This window comes from Bos indicus x Bos taurus, chromosome 28 (genome assembly GCF_003369695.1).
Source record: "Bos indicus x Bos taurus breed Angus x Brahman F1 hybrid chromosome 28, Bos_hybrid_MaternalHap_v2.0, whole genome shotgun sequence".
Classification (NCBI taxonomy): domain Eukaryota; kingdom Metazoa; phylum Chordata; class Mammalia; order Artiodactyla; family Bovidae; genus Bos; species Bos indicus x Bos taurus.
Window position 1 is genome coordinate 17,460,099 of NC_040103.1, and position 22,284 is coordinate 17,482,382.

The following is a 22,284-nucleotide window of genomic DNA, read 5'->3' on the forward strand; positions in this document are numbered from 1 at the left end:
CCCCATTATGTGTGTGGTCACTTATTACCTCAGCAATAGGAAACTGGTTATAGTTACATATGAAGTAACATTTTTACCTTTTTATACAGTTCACGGGGTAATCGAGACAAAAATACTGAAGTGCTTTGCCATTCCCTCCTCCAGTGGACGGCATTTTGTCAGAACTTTCCACTATGACCCATCCATCTTTGGTGGCCCTGACACAGTACGGCTTATAGTTTCAGTGAGTTACAAAAGCCCGTTCATCGTGACAAGGCAAGATTGCTAAGATCATGGCATGTGGTTCCATCACTTGATGGCAAAACAGTTCAGTTCAGTTCAGTCACTCAGTCATGTCCAACTCTTTGCGACCCCATGGACTGCAGCATGCCAGGCCTCCCAGTCCATCACCAACTCCCGGAGTTTACCCAAATTCATGTCCATTGAGTCAGTGATGCCATCCAACCATCTCATTCTCTGTTGTCCCCTTCAACTCCTGCCCTCAATCTTTCCCAGGATCAGGGTCTTTTCAAATGAGTCAGCTCTTCACATCAGGTGGCCTAAGTATTGGAGTTTCAGCTTCAAAAATAACTCCTTCCAATGAATACCCAGGACTGATCTCCTTTAGGGTGGACTGGTTGGATCTCCTTGCAGTCCAAGGGACTCTCAAGAGTCTTCTCCAACACCACAGTACAAAAGCATCAATTCTTCAGCGCTCAGCTTTCATTACAGTCCAACTCTAACATCCATACATGACTACTGCAAAAACCATAGCCTTGACTAGACGGACCTTTGTTGGCAAAGTAATGTCTCTGCTTTTTAACATGCTGTTTAGGTTGATTGTAACTTTCCTTGGAAGGAGTAAATGTCTTTTAATTTCATGGCTGCAATCACCATCTGCAGTGATTTTGGAGCCCCCCAAAATAAAGTCAGCCACTGTTTCCATTATTTCCCCATCTATTTGCCATGAAGTGATGGGACCAGATGCCATGATCATTGTTTTCTGAATGTTCACTTTCACTTTCATCAAGAGGTTTTTTAGTTCTTCTTCACTTTCTGCCATAAGGGTGGTGTCATCTGTATATCTGAGGTTAGTGATATTTCTCCCAGAAATCTTGATTCCAGCTTGTGCTTCTTCCAGCCTGGCATTCTCATGATGTACTCTGCATATAAGTTAAATAAGCAGGGTGACAATATACAGCCTTGACGTACTCCTTTTCCTATTTGGAACCAGTTTGCTGTTCCATGTCGAGTTCTAACTGTTGCTTCCTGACCTGCATACAGGTTTCTCAGGAGGTAGGTTAGGTGGTCTGGTAACCCCATCTCTTTCAGAATTTTCCACAGTTTATTGTGATTCACACAGTCAAAGGCTTTGGCATAGTCAAAGCAGAAATAGGTGGTTTTCTGGAACTCTCTTGCTTTTTCAATGATCCAGCAGATGTTTGGAATTTGACCTCTGGCTCCTCTGCCTTTTACGAAACCAGCTTGAACATCCAGAAGTTCACAGCTCATGGAATGCTGAAGCCTAGCTTGGAGAATTTTGAGCATTACTTTGCTAGTGTGTGAAATGAATGCAATTGTGTGGTAGTTTGAGCATTCTTTGGCATTGCCTTTCTTTGGGACTAGAATGAAAATTGACCTTTTCCAATCCCATGGCCACTGCTGAGTTTTCCAAATTTGCTGGCATATTGAGTGACCACTTTCACAGCATCATCTTTTAGGATTTGAAATAGCTCAACTGGAATTCCATCACCTCCACTACCTTTGTTTGTAGTGATGCTTCCTAAGACCCACTTGACTTCACATTCCAGGATGCCTGGCTCTAGGTGAGTGATCACATCATCATGATTTTCTGGGTCGTGAAGATCTTTTTTTGTAAAGTTCTTCTGTGTATTCTTGCTACCGCTTCTTAATATCTTCTGCTTCTGTTAGCTCCATACCATTTCTGTCCTTTATTGAGCCCATCTTTGAATGAAATGTTCCCGTGGTATCTCTAATATTCTTGAAGTGACCTCTAGTCTTTCCCTTTCTAGTATTTTCCTCTATTTCTTTGCATTGATCACTGAAGAAGGCTTTCTGATTTCTCCTTGCTATTCTTTGGAATTTTACATTCAAATAGGTATATCTTTCTTTCTCTCCTTTGCTTTTCCCTTCTCTTCTTTTAACAGCTATTTGTAAGGCCTCCTCAGACAGCTATTTTCCTTTTTTCCATTTCTTTTTCTTGGAGATGGTCTAGCTCCCTGTCTCCTGAACAATGTCATGAACTTCTGTCCATAGTTCATCAGGCACTCTATCAGATCTATTCCTGTAAATCTATTTCTCACTTCCACTGTATAATCATAAGGGATTTGATTTAGGTCATACCTAAATATCCTAGTGGTTTTCCCTACTTTCTTCAATTTAAGTCTGAATTTGGCAATAAGCAGTTCATGATCTGAGCCACAGTCAGCTCCTGGTCTTTTTTTACTGACTGTATAGAGCTTCTCCATCTTTGGCTGCAAAGAATATAATCAATCTGATTTCAGTGTTGACCATCTGGTGCTGTCCATGTGTAGTCTTCTATTGTGTTGTTGGAAAAGGGTGTTTGCTATGACCAGTGAGTTCTCTTGGCAAAGCTCTATTAGCCTTTGCCCTGATTCATTCCGTATTCCAAGGCCAAATTTGCCTGTTACTCCAGGTGTTTCTTGACTTCCTACTTTTGCATTCCAGTCCCCTATAATGAAAAAGACACCTTTTTTGGGTGTTAGTTCTAAAAGGTCTTATAGGTCTTCATAGAACCATTCAACTTCAGCTTCTTTGGTGTTACTGGGTGGGGCATATTAAAAAGCAGAGACATCACTTTGCTGACAAAGCTCCATGTAATCAAAGCTATGATTTCTCCAGTAATCATGTATGGATCTGAGAGTTGGACCATAAAGAAGGCTGAGCACTGAAGAACTGATGCTTTCAAGTTGTGGTGCTGGAGAAGACTCTTGAGAGTCCCTTGGAAAGCAAGGAGATCAAACCAGTTCATCCTAAAGAAAATCAACCCTGAATATTCAGTGGAATAATTGATGCTGAAGCTCCAATACTTTGGCCACCTGATGTGAAGAGTTGACTCATTGGAAAAGACCGTAATGATGGGAAAGATTGAGGGCAGGAGGTCAGTAAATTGAGAAGGGCTCAATAGATGATGAGATGGTTGGATAGCATCACTGACTCAGTGGCCATGGGATTGTGCAAATTCTGGGAGATAGTGAAGGACATGAAAGCCTGGCAGGCTGCAGTCCATGGGGTCAGAAGAGTTAGGTACAACTTAGTGACTGAAAAACAGCAACAACATGAAGTTGCATTTTATGGGAATATTTTACCAGTTTTTCTCATTACTTCAAAAGAAACACTTTCCTATTTATGAAACAGGAAAGTCAAATGAGATTACCAACTCATTACCAGTACTGAGTAGATTGGATGGATTATGGATCTAGGCAGGTTTAAGACCTTAACAAGACACAAATTATTTTGTGACGCCATCTCTGAGAAAAACATTCCTCATGCCCTTCAAACAGAAACTCAGACTTCCTAAGACAAAGGCATATCTCTGGATATACAAGGCTTTAGCACAACCTTGTATCCAAGGAAAAGTGTACCAGGCTTCACATCTATTCAGTGGTTGGCACATGACTTTCATCTTGAATGTCAATTCAAATATTTTTTTTCCCACCCTTGCAGCATTATGTTGAAGATCTTGAAGGAGCATAATTTCAGTGGGAAAATGCACAAAGTCCCAGGGGTGAACAACATGGTCACATGTAGGGGTCTAATACCTGCCATGTATTTAGCATTTTTGTTCCAGACTGATACAATAACATACATGTAAAGCATGTATCTTGTAAAGTCAGATGAATACAAGAAAGAAACTAGAAAATTGGACATGGAAAGCAGATCTTCCCCCAAAGAAGAACTTGAGGTAAAAAAGAAGATTCTGGCAATAGAAACTCAGACATGGAATTTAATTCACTCATCCAAAAGGAAACATCTGAATATATATTTGTGTGTAAGATATCTAAATGAACATGGCTGATATCCAAATGAGTATACATAGCTGAACGTCACCTATAGATATGCCAATAAGCCATGCCAATTAACTTAATATCAACTCTCCCACCTCTATGTTAGAAACTCTTTGATGATCACCATTTTAGGGCACATAAGAAGTGAAGAGCTGGGAAAACTTGAAAAGAGGATACAGTTGATCATGATTTTTCTCAGGTTCATTTTAACTGTCAAGCTTACCTGTGACTTCCTATTAGATTAACAGTTAAGACATAGAACAAGCCAGATGACCAAGAATAGAAATGCAGTTTGGTTCTCTTCTCCACATATTGCTCCCCTGTGGCTCTCCTTACAGACTGTAATATATGAACCCAGTTATGAGGTTAATCAAGAAACAAGCTGATTTGGAAATCACATGAAAAATGCAACTTTAATTGCAACTTCCAATTCAAGCCAACTTTGTGATCTATACCAGAATGAACTGAGACAGTTTTAAAACATTCTCTACTATTTTAAATATTATTGATGAGCTGGTGAGACCACAGGAGAGAATCTCTGCAGTATGACTCAAGTTGTTCCTCTGCCCCAGGTCTTTCCAGTTTCCATTTGCCTGCAACAACATTCTCACCCTGACAAAGAAAAATAGGAAGCTTAAAAAAAACCCTCTCCCAGGAAGCCTTCTCAGATATCAGTCAGATCACTCTCTTCTTCCATATTCATGGAGTTTGTGAGAATCATACCCATCACTAGGTAGATAGGTAGGTAGATAAACATGATCTATACTGATTAAATACATACACTATATATCATTTATGTATATACCATATATTGATACATACCATATATATAAATATACCTCCATCAGGTGAACTTATTAAACTCTTATAAATCTTTATATGTACTCGTAAGATTAGCACTTTGCACACAGTATATAATCTCTCCCTTAAGATGTGTTCGGCCACAATAAAAGAAGCAATCACCCCTAAATAGCTTAAATAAGTTAGGAGTCCTAGGTTCTTTACTGAATAAGAAGCCTAAAGGAAAGGAATCCATGGCCAGTCTGGTGTCTCAAATATCACCTGGAACCGAGACTCGATTCAGCTCTACACACTGCCATACTTAGGATGTGTTATTCACAGAAATACCTCTTGAATTCAATATGGCTGTCTGACATCCAGCCCTGCATCCACATCTCAGAAAAGGAGAAGGATGAAAGCAAAGAGCATTTGCCATTTGGGTCAGCCTCTTCCTTAACTTTACTGGGCTTTACAGGAGCCCAGGCAATGGCACCCCACTCCAGTACTCTTGCCTGGAAAATCCTATGGACGGAGGAACCTGGTAGGCTGCAGTTCATGGGGTTGCTAAGCATTGGATACGACTGAGCGACTTCACTTTCACTTTTCACTTTCATGCATTGGAGAAGGAAATGGCAACCCACTCCAGTATTGTTGCCTGTAGAATCCCAGGGACGGGGGAGCCTGGTGGGCTGCTGTCTATGGGGTCACACAAAGTCGGACACGACTGAAGTGACTTAGCAGCAGCAGCAACCATGGGATTCATGTATCTCATTGAATAGGATTATATCACATGGCTGGCTACCTCTCCCTCAAGAGAAATTGGTAAATGTAATTTTTAAAGCCATATACATTGCCACGTCAAATGAAACTGGAGATCATTTAGTTATTTTAAAAACCAAGGCGTAAGGGAAGAGCAAATAGATGACACAGGTGACTAGCAGTGTTGCCATGTGTGGAATGTTATTCAGTGGCTATGTATCATCTTAGCCAATCATTCTACATGCTCTGTTTTAATTAGTATGTGATTTGAGAACAGTGTTAACCTAGCCAAGAAAAAATCACTATATATAACATATATTTCTTTAGATATAATTATTGGGATTATTTCTTTCCCACAGCCTTCATCACTGGACTCAAATGCCAAGGATTTTTTTTTTAATCTGAGAATTATCTCAAGAAAACAAAGAGACAGTTATTCACTGCTTTGAGTCAACTCTTAATAGATTTGTTTAAACCATGATAGAGTTTAAAGATCAGAAATTCTCAATATAGGAAAATTAAGTGATTAGATAAAAACAGGCTACAAACTGTACTTATTCTCTAGGTCACTCATTTGTCATTTAATTAAATGTGCCCTCAATTCCAACTCTACTGTCTTCAGCAGCAGTGTAAGCGCCCCTTGAGGACTCCAGCCAAACTCTGTGGTTTGAGTACCAAGAGTACCTGCACTCCGTTGGTGCTTAAGGATTACTTGTTTGAGGATTCTGGAAAGTATTTCCCCAAATTACTATTTTAAACACTGAACAAATAGGTTGTTAATACACATTAAACTGAAAAGCATTCAGATTTTTGTAAGGGACTAAAGCTCAAAGGGAAACCATACAAATGAAGTTAATCTTAACTGAGAGAAATATTGCAACCAGGATCAAACAAATGATCAGTCTATATAATTTTATTAATTCTTCCTGTGCTTCCAACATGCTAACAGGGCCACCTGTATATTAAGGAGTTTGCTAAAACACAAAGCAACTTTAGTAATAACCTAATCCAAACCCTGTATTTACAGATGAAGACACATCCTTGGAGAAGTCAAGAGACTTGAAGCCATTTAGCTCTTCAGTAGAACAGGTTTCCTGCCTTCTGGGGCTCTTGGTAAAATCAGTACAGTGAACTGTACTGATATCCCATCTCCATTCAAATGTTTGCTTTGTTCCACGTGACCTAATTGTTTTACATCAACATATTTCATCCACTTGTGAGACGTGCCTTTCACAAAGGCTTGCAATGTGGTATGTAGCACCATATGCTTTTTCTAACCCTTGTCAGTGTCTTCCCTCCAACTTTGAGGAAGCACACTTCTGGCTCAGTTACCACAGTAAAGGAGCTGGGTCTGCCTACAGAGGGATAAGTCTTTTTACCATGGTGGTGAAAAGATCCTGAGCTACTGTATTATCAGTGCTTGTGGCTGGAATAATTGAGCCACCATAATGTATGGCAATGGCTATGATTACTCCAAAGGGCGGAGGCACGTGCTGTAAACTAACACCAACATTAAATTCAAGGAAAAGGACTCAAAGGCAATGACAATTATTTGAGATGTAAGTGCTCCCAAGAGGAAACCAGGAAAACATAATAATATGAAAAGAAAGGAAATACCTTCTCTAACTCAGCCAGTACCACTGTGACCCCTGGCATGACACATGCTATGTCTGAGCTATAGTCTCAACATCTTCGAAATGCAATTGAACAATGCATGTGGCCCTAAGGTCCCCATCAGGTCTAACTTTTAAAATCTCTGAAAGGTAAGAACTCCATTTTACTTTTAAAGGGCTCACTCTATTAACATTTCTTTCTTTATGGGTAGACATGTAAAAAAGCTTATAATCAAGTCCCTTTTCCCTTGATGGGCTTTTTAAAAGTGTTTTCTTACTTTCCAAGAAAGTGCTGGGTTGTTTTTTTTTTTTTTTTAACCAAATCATACAATTGTAATTCCAAACATGAGCCATGATTGTTTAGATCCATTTGGCCTATTGGACTATTCCCTAAAATATCGTAAAAAAAAAAAAAAAAAAAAAAAACTTGATTTTCATTCTCGTCTGTTCTTTCATCCAACATATTTTTCTCCTCCAGCATTTTATTTGCCACAGCCAAGCCAGTTCGGCAGAAACTGATTCACAAACCCTTTAATCTGTGAGCCATTGAGGTTTCTGACCAACATACCAGAAACATGGGATTCTGGGTTGTATTGAAATGAAAATAAGATAATTCCCCAAGCCTATTTAAACTGCTGAAATGATACTGCCATCACAAAAACCAAATATTTAAATTTTAAAATATTGAGAGATAATAGAGTCATTATTAAAGTGAAATAATTTAAGCCTCCTTTTCTTTTGTTTGTTGATTCATTCTTTCTAGTCCATCACTCAGCCTGTGAATCAGACCTCCCAGAATAACCTGATTGGGGCAAATTCAACACATTTTAGTTTAATTTTCTCCAATTCAAACACAACTTGCACAATGAGGTGAGCGTCTAACAATTCAGAGGAACAAACCATTAAATTAAAATTCCTAACTTGATTGTTTGAATCACACTGGGCTAAATTTACATCCTCCATAACACTGTGGGAATTCACTCTGTGGGAGATTTTTCTAGCTACTTTTTTTTTTTTTAAACAAACCTTTTCTCTTCTGTTCTTTTTTAAAGGGTGAATTACTTGTCCCTGTACCTTTAACGATAAGAGGAAAGAAATAAAACTGGGCTCTAGGAAAAAACAATGAGGCAATAATTTTGAAATTAAAATACAGCACATGATATATCAATATAATTGTCTTGCATATGTGAAGATAACTCTGTTTTGATGGTGTTATTTCCCAAGCACACAAAACCTAATAAAATCTGGAGGGCTGAATTGATGAGAAATTCAGCATTAGAGATTATGAAAAACACCCATTAAAATAGCCAAACAAAATTACTGAAAAACAATTTTCGTGGAAAATTATTTATCTAAGTAATGCAGTAAGATTTATAGAGATCTCCCAACATTAAAATAAATTAGTTACTTAAAACACTGAACTTCTTTGACAAAGGAAAATGTGTTTATGTAACTATCTGTTTGACCTTGAGCAAGTCAGTCAGCATATCTGTTCCTCAGATTTCTGCATTGCTTATTATTCATCCTTAAGGAAATTTTTAAAAAGTTTTCTATGATTATATTCTCGTGTGACAAGTTTTTTATCCTTCTCCTTTATCTCAGTTCTTCAAAATGGAATCATTAACTATAAAACAGAAAATAAAGGTTTGATAGTGACCACCTCACTAGCTGATGATACAAATACCAAATTCCAAGAGAATCAACCATGGGAGCATGCAGAATCATGCTTCCAAGCCTCCCAGCAGCATCTAAGGAATGAAATCCATGCAATGCCAGCCTTCACTACACAAATTACAGTTTGACCACATATGGGCTTGATGTGACCTTGAGCATGTCTTGTAACTGTTCTGTAGCCCTTTCCTTTTCTTCAGTTATAAAAATGGAGATGTAATAACAATCTCTGTTGCAGATTTGCTGGGAAACTTACATAAAGTGCCTGCCATACCATAAAAGTGCGAGAAATAGTCCCCATTGTTATTATCATCATTATTATAAATAAGCTCTCATCTATCTCATTTGGAGAATAAATTTGAATGAGCAGAATATTCACTTCAATTAAATATACGATTTAACATTAGATAGGAGAAATTTGGTAGAAGAAATTCTTCCCCTCTATCCCATATAAATAACAAAGTTGTCTCCCAAATCAAAACTCCCTGGAGAAGGACAACCCACTCCATTATTCTGGTCTGGAGAATCCCATGGACAGAGAAGCCTGGCAGGCTGTAATCCATAGGGTTGCACAGAGTCAGGCATAACTGAAGTGACTTATCACGCACAACAAATCAGAACTAATTGTCTTATAAGAATGTGATACACGTTGAATGTATAGTCTTAAAAAGAAAAGGAATTGGCAAGCTATGGCTCTTCTATGAAGACAAACATGAAGGAGAAGGAGGAAGAAGAGTTTTCTTTCCATCTCTTGGCATCTGTCCCTAGATTTTGAATTATTTTCCTAACTAGTTCATTCTATATATAAATCTACAAATCAAACTTTCTTTAAAAAATACTCAAAAAGTCTTTAAAAAATTCTTTTTACACTTTTGATAACTTCCATTTCTCCTTGTACTTATCCTCATACACACATATTAGGTTCTACCAGCTTACCTAGGAGTCAGGAAGGTACAAGTCTTCTGGCTGCTCCATCAGATGTTGACATGTTAGACCAAAGAATTTCCCTAGCCTCAACATGCACTGCTAATTCTTAACCCCAAATTATTTTAGGTCAGATTTATTTACCTGACATTAATAACAGAGGTCATTCATAGGTGGTTCTAAGTATTAAATCACAAATTTTTAGCAGATTGCCCAGGAAAGCAAAGTGCTCAAGGTAGAGAGGAGAGAAGAAAGCTAGCAAGATGGAGGTTTGGAGGCCATGGCAGCAAGAAGAACAACAGCCAACAAGAATAGCTGAAAACTTTTAATGGACCATGGATGCTGTGTGTCCATATTAAAGACATTTATCTTGCAAAAATGCAAATGTAAAATGTTCCCTGTTCTGTGTACTGGCTCAGTTCTGCACACATACTCAACTTTGCCCAAATCTCTTATACACTGTATTTTGTGTCCTTAGTCTTCTCATAATAAACCAAAGAAGCACTGACTTGTGACAAGTAAATGACAAAAATCTCAGAGACAGTTATTTAAAATTAAAAAAAAAAATCAATGGAAGAAAGCTATCAGAGTCAGAGAAATCCAAGCTCCCAACCCCAAGAACTTTTGGAGAAAGTAGGAAGGATTCTTGAGTTTTATCCCCATAAGTGGACTGAGAAGTCCAGTGAATTTCATGTGGCAAGTACTTAATCAGAATGCTATCAGTGCTGATCAGTTGTACTATTAGTGATGTTTTCTTTGATTTCAGTTGGTTTTAGTAATAATGCTAACAAAGAAGCCAGTCAGAGACTAAGCATGTCATATGCCCCTTTCTGAAAGTTGCTGACCTTTTTCATATCCTGAGCATGAAAGAATGAGACAATGCTTTGGTTATTTGCTCTAATATCTGCACTCCATCTTTTCCCCTCATACAACTTAAGAAAATTGTAACCATATACTTAATTTCATGGCCTAATTGATTGTCCTTCTTTAATCTGGTTAGTTTTGGTAGAATAACTATGCCAAATCTCTCATATTGCCACGTTCACAGAAAGAAATTTGCACAGCTCAGTTTTCCTCTTTGCCAGGTATGAAAGGACACCATTGACCCACAATTGAATTAGTCTACAGATTTCTTTACCTTGTCATTTCTCCTGACTATTCTCTGGCCACCTCAGGTAGATCTCCAAAATGCTCTAGTCCAAGAGAAGACGATTACAGGCTTCTACCCAAAAGGGAAACTTCAGCAAATGATAAAGCAGCATGAGACAACTCTATTTGATGGAGGGAAAAAGGAAGAGAGGAGATTTAATCATCATAAATCTCTATCAGTCTCTGAGTCGATTACTGAGTTAGGTTTCTTTACCTGCAAGAAACATAAACCAACTCTGCCTAAATTGGTCACACACTAAAAAGAAAATGGGACAAGGAAATTGTAATCAGTAATTTCACACAAAACTGAAATTTCAGGAGAAAAGTCTTTATACTGTTTGGTCCGTTATCATTAGTGTCTGTTTTATCTCCAACTTCCTGTTCTGCCCTGTGCCGAGACAGTTTCATTGAAAGTGAAAGTGAAAGTCACTCAGTTGTGTCTGACTCTTTGTGACCCCATGGACTATACAGTCCATGGAATTCTCCAGGCTAGAATACTGGAGTGGGTAGCCTTTCCATTCTCCAAGGGATCTTCCCAACCCAGGGATCGAACCCAAGTCTCCCGCATTGCAGGCAGATTCTTTACCAGCTGAGCCACAAGGAAAGCCAAAGAATACTGGATTGGGTAGCCTATCCCTTCTTCAGTGGATCTTCCAGACCCAGGAATCGAACTGGGGTCTCCTACATTGCAGATGGATTCTTCACCAACTGAGCTATTATGGAAGCCCCTTACAGTTTCATTATCTGGCTCCAAGTAGTGATAAGGTCACTGGGAACTCTAGGACTACGTCAACTCAGGTTCACTTCTACTAGAAAAGAGAATATTCATCTAAAAAGCCCAAGAAAGGACTTTGAACTTGATTGACTTGCTTCTTTCCTAACTCAACCAATCACCGTGACTAAGGAAAACAAACTATGCTCTTATCTTAAGCTTAAGTCATAAATGCACATGAAGGCCAAAACTTGGAGAAGAGGGAAGTTGTTCCCTAAAGGAAAAATAAGAATCTGATACCTGGAAAATAGTGCCTAATAACAACAACCATAAATTTAACATTTTAATGGTCCATTTTATTGGTCCAAAGTAATTCCTGGGTGTCAAGAATTATTCTATATACTTTATGTATGCCAACTCATTTAATCTTCAACCACACTGTGCACGGCTATGTGTTATTTCACAAATGAAGATATTTGGCTCATAGCACTTAAAAATAACTTGCACAGAAATAACCAGATAGTAGATGACAGATTTGAGATTTAAACAAAGGCAACATGGAGCCAAAGTGTCTTCATAATGATTTTAATACAATTGTGCTATGCCTACATAGAAAAAAAAAAAAAAAGTCAGTTATAATTGTAAATTCTCATAGTTTCTAGATACGTATTTCTGCTCATTGATTTACCCCATCCTAAGGATAATATTTGGCATTAGGAAACACTTGTTGAATAAATGTGCTAATAAATGAGTGAATGAATGAATGAATGAATGGTATATGAAGCCCACTGCAATATATCTGAGCAAACTCTAAACTTCAACTAAATTGTAAACTCTTGAGGACAGTCATATCTTGTGAGTTTTCTTTTCTTCTTTTCTTTAATCTCAATTTTATTTACTTATTTTCTTACTTTACAATATTGTATTGGTTTTGCCATACACTGACATGAATCTGCCACGGGTGTACATGTGTTCCCCATCCTGAAGCCCCCCTCCCACCTCCCTCCCTATCCCATCCCTCTGGGTCATCCTAGTGCACCAACCCCGAGCACCCTGTACCTGGACTGGCAATTCATTTCACATGTGATAATTTACATGTTTCAGTGCCATTCTCCCATATCATCCCATGCTTTCCTTCTCCCACAGAGTCCAAAGGACTGTTCTATACCTCTATGTCTCTATTGCTATCTCGCATACAGGGTTATCGTTACCATCTTTCTAAATTCCATATATATGTATTAGTATACTGTATTGGTGTTTTTCTTTCTGGCTTACTCCACTCTGTATAACAGGCTCCTGTTTCATCCACCTCATTAGAACTGATTTTTTAATGGCTGAGTAATATTCATTGTGAGTTTTCTGTATGTTATCCAAAGGCAAGCACAAGTACCCTCCTCCAGGGGATCTTCCTAACCCAGGAATCAAACCCCTGTCTCGTTAAGTCTCCTGCACTGGCAGGTGACTTCTTTACCACTAGTAGCACCTAGGAAGCCTGCTAAATACACATGAAGTTCTTAAAAATAATCATTTCTAATTTGAAAGCCTACTGTGCAAGTAAATTTTACAGATGATAAAAACTGATGCTAAAAATGGTTAAGCCATTCTCAAGGTCATATAACTAGTGATGAGAGAGCTGGTGTTAGAATTCTTGTTGGTCTCCCCATCATTGATATTTTCCACAACTTCATTTTCCAATATACTTCTTCCCTGGCTCAGAGCTCATACTTACAAGAGGTCATATACAGCAACTAAGCATTTCTGTATTTACAAGCTCTCATGTAGGTGGAGCTGTCTGTTCTTGTATGAGAGTTCAAAAAATTCATATTCAATATTCAAATTTAAAAAGCAAATTTTTGGAGCCATATATGGGTGGGAAGAAGGTGTGTTTTCTTTCATTCTATTGATAGAAAAAGTAAAGAAAGGAGAAATTTTTAAACAGAAAAGAAATAGTCAAAGAAACTAATGGGATATACTGTGTCAGGAAGGTGAATAATATCGGTGAAGAGATTCAAAGACAAGCACCTTTTATTGAGAGTGATTTGACCTGCCTTAAGTCTCCTAAATTCAAATCTGGAATCTGCCAAGGGTGCTCAAATGTATTCAACCAGTCAACTGCAATAAGGACAATGAATGGGCTCCAGAACTTTCTGTTACTTAACTCATTGTGAAAAAGTTTAGGATTTTGTTTCTGTATTAGATTACTTGTCAGTTGAATCAAAAGTTCAGAACTAACAGTAAGGAATAAATCAGTAGAGAATGAATGCTTTTCTCCTCAAAGACTCCAATAATATAAAATTACTAGAGCTAGCTAAGTTGGAATATACTGAATAACTGAATATATTTATACATTACAGATGGTGTGGAATGCTGCCAGTGATACCTTAGGGATAACTTAAAGTCTGGCTTTCCTAGGGGCAGAGAGATAAAATAGCCAAAATAGAATCCCTTCAAACTTGAATCAAAGAGATGGAATGAAAATGTAAACTCATTTAAAAAACTCGAAGGACTTATCTACTCTAATACAAACCAAGGGAATAACTCAATACCTTTGGAAAAAAAATATTGTTTCTTATCAAATAATCAGAGTAAAAGGTCTTTGGAAAAATAAATAGGCCCACAATGCCACCATACAGATGAAAAATCTGAAGCTGTGTTCAAAGGCAAAGTGGAAAGAAGAAGAGATGAATTTATTTTTCTAAAAAAAATAACTCACATAAACTGTTCTCCATTTTAAAGAGGCTGGAGGCCCAGAATTAACCAGATTGGCAATGTTGATTTAACTCACAGAGCAATTTAGAATTTTATTTTTATTAAAACCAAAAGGAGACTTAAAAAATCTAGTCCAACTAATTCATTGTATAGCTCAGACAGTCTAGGTTCAAAGGGATTAAACTGCCTGCCCGAGGTCACACCAGCAGTTTAACTGTAGCTAAAGAATAAATATCTAGGATGATTAACTCCTAGTCAACTGTTTTTTCCAACACGCTATCCAGACCTTGATTTCTGTGTCTATTATATTTTCTCTGGGCAGCCACACTTATGAAAACATATCTAAATATAAGCAGAAAACAGAATTTTAGGGAGCTCAGTTTAGTTGCAAAAGAAAATGCTAAATCTGAATTTTTCTAAAATGTATTAAGGCAAATATTTTATCATCATTTTCATCAGGATATCTATTGGACATCTGTGATGCTCATGGCATACTTAAATATTGTGCCTTGTTTTCATTCAAGAGTAACTTGGAACTAATGTTTCCTTAATATTTATCTTATTTGTATTACAACAAATTAACTTAATAGGGCAAAAAATTTCCAAAGTGTATGAATGTATGTATATATATGCATATATATCCTCTTTGCTGAGATCACTATTTTTCCTGTCTTTTCCATTTGTGACCTCATTGTTATTATAGGGCCTCTTGACATGTTTGAAGTATAATCATTATACATGTTTAATTTCACTAAGATTATGCTCTGGGTAAGAAATGTGTTTTATTCTTCCTTCCATTGCTATAAAGCTTAAATATTCTTTTCATAAGTCTGACTCCTTGTCATCAGATAATCTATTTTAAATGAATTTTCCTTCTCTTGGTTCCAAAATGCAAATTATGGCGGGTGCTTGAAAAAGATTATTCCCTTGTTTTTAGACTGCCTTTTTCAAAGAAGATGTAGATCTATCTTGTTCCCCATAAGGACCTTTAAGAACACCAGGTCACTTGTCCCATAAATATTCTGACTAAATGCTGATACTGTAGTGAAGGGAAATTAGTGGTTTGAAATAGAAGAGTCTCCATTTCCTGCTCTAATTTGTAATTAAGTGTTCTCTCAGGATAGTGTTCTGTATTACAGAACCCCTGTGATTGGGTCAACAGCTTCATCCTGTTGGATGAAGCTGGACACCCTGGATCCAACTGTTACTAGTAAGAGATAAAGCAACTTTTAGTGTCAATGTGTGGAGAAGGCGATGGCACCCCTCTCCAGTACTCTTGCCTGGAAAATCCCATGAACAGAGGAGCCTAGTGGGCTGCAGTCCATGGGGTTGCGAAGAGTCAGACACGACTGAGTGACTTCACTTTCACTTTTCACTTTCATGCATTGGAGAAGGAAATGGCAACCCACTCCAGTGTTCTTGCCTAGAGAATCCCAGGGACGGGGGAGCCTGGTGGCCTGCCGTCTATGGGGTCACACAGACTCGGACACGACTGAAGTGACTTAGCAGTAGCAGCAGTGTCAATGTGAAAAGTTCAGTAGATCCCTTAAAACGGCCAGTGTTAATCTTTTAATATTATCTATATTCTACTGCCTTTAAGGGTGTCATGTTTTTCTTTTTAGGGCTAAAAATTCCTTTCCTCCTAATGAGTAAAGAGACCAGAATTAATAAAACATAGAATTACACAAATAACAATAACCTCCAAGGAACTGCCAATCCCAGAATCTGATTCTATTCTGAGTTTCTCCAAATAACAGCTCATTTGATCACAAAATACTTTTCATTTGTGAGGGTTCATCTTTCTAAGAAGGTTAATGGAAAGTGGATGGATGGATCCAAGCTGTTTCGAGCATGCCAAACACATCTTCTGTGAATTTAAATGATCTCTTGCATTCCCTCAGACACAGATACAAAGCCACACAACTGTATCCTTAAAAGTAACTCTATAATCTATCATTTAGATCTACTACTTACACACTTCCACATTAGTGATGGTCTACTAGGATAACGGCCCTCTGAAAGTGTGAGTCTCACACGGGACACACAACCTTCCCCTGTGTTTATGCCTCTTATCAAACAGTTAAGGTTCTAGTGGCGTCTTCAATGGAGCAATCAAGGAATAATAACTGTTCAGCCAAAATCTCAAAAACTTCAGTGAAATAAGAGAAGCAGCTATTTGTTAACTTCATTCATTCAACAAATATTGATCTCTGCCTGGCCTTTTAAAGTTTCTGATTAGATAAGATCACGTAAGGGGGAAAAAAACATGATGTCAAAGAACTACACTGGCTCCTCTTGTCAAACCCTCACACGTCATTTATTTATAATCTCTCAGAGATGAAAGGGCACAGACTTCTTGGAAAAATTGAAACTATGGATCCTCACAAAGACAAAAACCTAAGTTCAGGTTAACATACCAATTGCTTACATGCATTGCTACTTTAAAGGTTTCAACTGTTTCGAAAATTTACCTAAAGACACATGCTTAACAACTACTGCTCTAGACCAACATCCTAATTAATTAGCTGCTGACATTTCACACTGAGTGCCATACTTCTTATATCCTCAGCATTCACTTTAATACCATAAACCCCAGTGATACAAAATTTTGAGATGAAAACACTAATTTGACTCACATGCATACACCGAAACATCTGTTAAATCTGCCACCAGTTAAGTCCATTGCTCTACTGTAGGACAAAACACTCTCAAAAACTATAACCATTCAATAGAAAGAGTATAAGAATAGTTCATCTATTCATGCAGGTTCCATAAACACAAATTTCTAGGCATCAAAGTAATAACTTTAAAATTATTTTAAAGACTAAATTATTATTTCAATGATAAATAGTACAATTTTTCTCCAAGAAAGTAAGAAAGGAAAAAATATCAACAGAAGTAAATATTGACAAACTCAGTGAGTTCCAGATATTTTGCCTAAGAGAACAGATTGTATCCTACTTGGAACTTTGATTTTCACTCATTTCCCCCATCCAAGCTAGTGGTATGCTTCCACCCTCATGGTATGGCCTGGGCACAGACTACACTCTATGACCCAGATGTATAGAAAGGATTCTTGGATGACAGATCATTCTTTCTACAGCAGATCAACATCATCTTGCTCCGGTCTATGAGGTCTTGGGACAACTTGTCTCTGTCAGATCTTAGCATTCTGATCAATCTCTGGGCTCTATGCTCATGTACCTCTAAATACCTCTAAACCTGGGGAAGGGCATTTGGGGATCCACGAATGACAGACAGAGGCAGATTCTGCATGTGATAGCTGTCATCATGTCTTACACGAAAGGCTTCATGTCTTACAATTTCATAGAAAAAGAGAATAATAGCATTTATTATGATATATTATGCTATTATCCTCTAGCATAATAAATGTTCCTGTACAAATCAATTGTCTTTGACAATTTTAATATCCACTAAGTAAATCAATCTAATATAGGAAGACAAACGTGGTTGTGAAACATTAAGACATCAGTTAACCATATATCTGATGGAATTAGGAATTATTGTTTATGTTTTAGGTGTGATACTGGTGATATCTTTTAAAGGAGATCTTACCATTTACAAATATATGTTGAAGTACTTACGGATGAAATGCTATGTCTTGGGTTTGTTTCAAATAACCTAGAGAGCAAGGGAATGCTGAAATATGGATGAAACCAGATGGGTCACAAGTTGATAATTGTGGGAACAATGAGATTCTATTTGGGAGTTGGTTATATTATTCTCTTTTTTGCATACGTTTGAAATCTTTTTAATAAAGTCTTTTCTTTTTTTTTCAAAAAAGAATTCACCCAAATGAATAATATGTGTGTGGTATATACATACAATAGAATATTATTTGACCATAAAAAATAATGAAGTACCAATACATGTACAACATGGATGAAGCATGAAATTATGCTAAGTGACAGGAGTTGAACATGAATGACTACATATTGTATTATTCTGTTCGTACAAAATGTCTCAGATAGGCATATCTCCAGAAACAGAAAGTAGATTACTGGTGCCTAAAGCTGGGGAGCATATGGGGATTTGGGGGTGACGGCTAAGGGGAGTAGGATTTCTTTAGGGGTTAATAAAAATTGATTGCAGTAATGGATAACACAATTATGGATAGACTAAAAGCCCCTGAATTATACATTTAATAATGGAGAAAGGGAACTATTTAGAAAATCTGAATATCAACTGTGTAAAGAAGTAGTGTTAATTTTGCTAGAGGGGATAATGCCATGGGAAATACAGAAAGAAATCTCGTATTTGTTTACAACAGCATACTGGAATATTCAAGGATATAAATACATAAAAACATTATGTTGTCTTGGATTTGCTTTAAATTACCCCCTCAAACTAAGTAAAGCAACATGGCAAAATCTAGAGAGTTGTTAGCAAGTGATAGGTATATGGGATTCATTCTTTCGCAGAAGGAAAAAAAAAAAAAAAAAGAAAGAAATCAATGGAACATGGGGAAATAGACATTTTGTACCAGAATGGACCTGGTCAGAGAACTAGATGTACATTCCATAACTAACAGTTCCCATATGAATCTTGCTATCTCCCACAAAATCCTAGTTCCATGTTAATAATGGTTACTGAAAGGGGTATTTTTATGGTCAAATAAGTCAAGAAAACACTGTTAAGAAAGGCTGTGAAGACTTTTCAGCATCTTTACTATGTGAAGCCAAAATTGAAGATATATTGTATTCTTCTTAAAGTTTTGTTTTGTTTTCCATACACATGCTACTTATTGGGGCTTCCCTGGTGGCTCAGTGGTAAAGAATCTGCCTGCAATGCAGAAGTCTTGGGTTGGAAAGACTGCCTGGAGAAGGGAATGGCTACTCACTTCAGTATTCTTGCCTGGGAAATCCATGGACAGAGGAGCCTGGCAGGCTGTTTATTAGATAATAAACAGTGAGGCAGCAAGATCATTCTGTAAATTATAGCCTATAATTTTTTTAATTAGTTATTTATTTGACTGTACCAGGTCTTAGTTGTGGGATGTGAACTGTTAGTTTGGCATGTGAAAACTAGTTTCCTAAGCAGGGATCAAACCCAGGCACCCTGCATTGGGAACACAGAGTCTTAGCCACTGGACCACCAGGGATGTCCCTATGGCCCATTATTTTTGATAACTGATCTTTCTGCAAGGAGCCCACTCTCAGACTAGTACTGATCCTTTAATCCAGAAGCAAGAAACTAACAGACTAGCTCAATTTATTCAAATTTCTCAAACTCCCACTTATTTGAAAATTTGTTTGTATGGCCCAGAACAAGCTATAGTTTAGACTAGTGGTACCAGGTCTGAAACATATATTGGATATTGCAGAACTTTAACCCTACCCAATTCCTAAAGTTTTCACTGTATGTGTTCAATAGGCTGACACATGATGTTGGAATACATGGTTTTGGTTGACCTAACCAGGAGCCCATGCTTTACAACTCTTGTGCTACAGTCACTCCAGTCCTTCAGAGTATAAAGCACATCCATGGCACAGACAGATGGACAAGTTCAACGTCCATAGTCCCCTAGAAATGACTTCATCTTCTTATGCTAGAAACTGTGCTGACAGTCATGGGCTAAGGATTTTGAAATACTCTTCGACGTACCACACTTTTGCCTTCAGCTTCCCGGATCTTTTGGTGATCCCCTGGGCCATTTTTTGCAGAAACAGCACAGAACTAGAATTGGAAACCAGTTGTCACAATTCTCAATGCCACAGTTCACTCAGCTTAATAAAGAAAACACCTAAAAGATACTAAATCTTAGGTACAGTAAAATTTGCTTCAAGGTGATTCCGAGAAGATATAAATAATTCAACTTTCACATTAAAACATAGCATCAACTAAACTGGTCCATCATGGGAAATAACTGTTAAGGCCCTCTAGACATGCCATTGTGTTACAGGGCTGAAACTGTCAGGTCTAAAAATCAGATGCCAGGGCTTCCCTGGTGGTTCAGTGGTCAAGAATCCGCCTGCCAATGCAGGAGACATGAGTTTGATCCCTGATCCGAGAAGATCCCACGTGCTGCAGAGCAATTAAGCCCATGTGCCACAGCTACTGAGCCTGTGCTCTGGAGCCCAGGAGCCACAATTACTGAGCCTATGTGCTGCAAGTACTAAAGCCTGTGCACCCTGGACCCCATGCTCCACAATAAGAGAAGCCACCACAGTGAGTGGCCTGCGCACCACAGCTAGAGGGAAGCTGGTACATCAAGGAAGACCAAGCACAGCCAAAAAAACCAATTTTTTTAAATCAGACAGCATTCAAAGCTCAGCTTCACCATACGTTAGCTATAGAACCTGGAACACTTCCATTAACCTCTTTAATCCTTAATGACCCTCCTGAAAAAGGGAATATAATAGTACCTACTTTTAAGGGCTTTCGTGAGGACTAAATGAAGTGATAAGGAATGGATAATAGAATCAAGTGTTTAGTATACGGTTTACACATCCTATTGTTAGGCAGGAAGCTAGAGCATGGAGGGACGGCCCCTTAAGCTAAACATCCAATGGCTGCCTAGTCCCAACAAGCAATTTACCAGCCCTCCTCCTAATACACCCCCACCAATACTCCAAAATGGTCAGGGGGCCGGAATAATTCCCCAGCTGCCCACTGATGGGACTTACCCTACTCTAGTACATGCGCACACTTCACAGTATCCTGTACTTACATAATCTTTGGCAGACACTGGACTCATTAACTACTCATAAGTATTCCGTGAATACATACATCTAATTATAACAGACTGAATTATGGGAAGGACATGCATGGTAGAATGTCTTGTTATATAACCTGCAGCTGTCTATCAAGACTGTCAATCAATGACATGTTGGATTATGAAATGACCTTGCCTTAAAAACTCTGTATCCCAGTGCTTGGGAGTCATTGCCTCCTTTGGCATGGCCCATCTCTCCCTTGAGGTGTTCTCTCTGTTCTTTATTCCCTTGTCATTTATAAATTTTCTTGCCGTGGTAAGACCTGGTTATTTCCCTGGTCAGGGTACCCACAAGCCTCAAGGCACGGCCAAAAAAAAAGGGGGGGATTAGCATGTCACCAAAAAGAACATCATGACCAAATTCCATACAATGTTGGCATCAGAACTTCTTTGAATCTGATTATTATATTAAACCACATTCCAATGGGCCAGAGTATCTTATGAGGAAAATAATTACTCAATTACTAGTAATTGGCAGACATCCCATTAAAAAAAAAAAAAAAAAAGACTTTTAACTTGCCTTTGCATTCCTTATTTCAATACCAGTTAAATCAAAAGTAGATTGTGATTAAAATGGAGGCATTTTATGCACTAGCATTTACAGTATATATTTTCTAAATTATACTCTGTTTGGTCTTGTTTAACAGAAGGTTTAGTTCTTCTTGGTTTTTCCTTTCCAGATGAATTAAATTTTAAACCTTTCTTTTTCCAGTGAGAAAAGTATTAAAGTTCTACATATGCCCCTAAATGACATATGATATATGGATGACTTCACTTCTCCCCATTTACAGACTTTACATTCAGAAACTACTTAAACGGAAAAGACTTACTGCTTAAAATCTGACTTCTTTGTTTAAAATGTTCAAAGAACACAGAAGTTGAAGAAGTACAAGTTTGTTTCAAATTCAGAAGCACGCAAGTAATGATTTGATTTAATAGTTACGTATTTTAAGAAAAGTCACAATAGAACAACTTTAGTTTGAAGTCATTCTTAGGGATTTTGGAACATCATTCTGGGTTGGATTTAGAGTATTGTGTATAAATAAAAGAAATGTTTTTTTAATAAGTTCAAAAGTATTTTAATGATCAACCATGTAATATTCAAGCTTGCAGTGACCTGGGGGAAATGAGATCCATGGTTTCTTCTTAGATTTGCTAAATATTGGCTGTATTACTAGCACTGGTCACAAAGTCTCCCAGGAG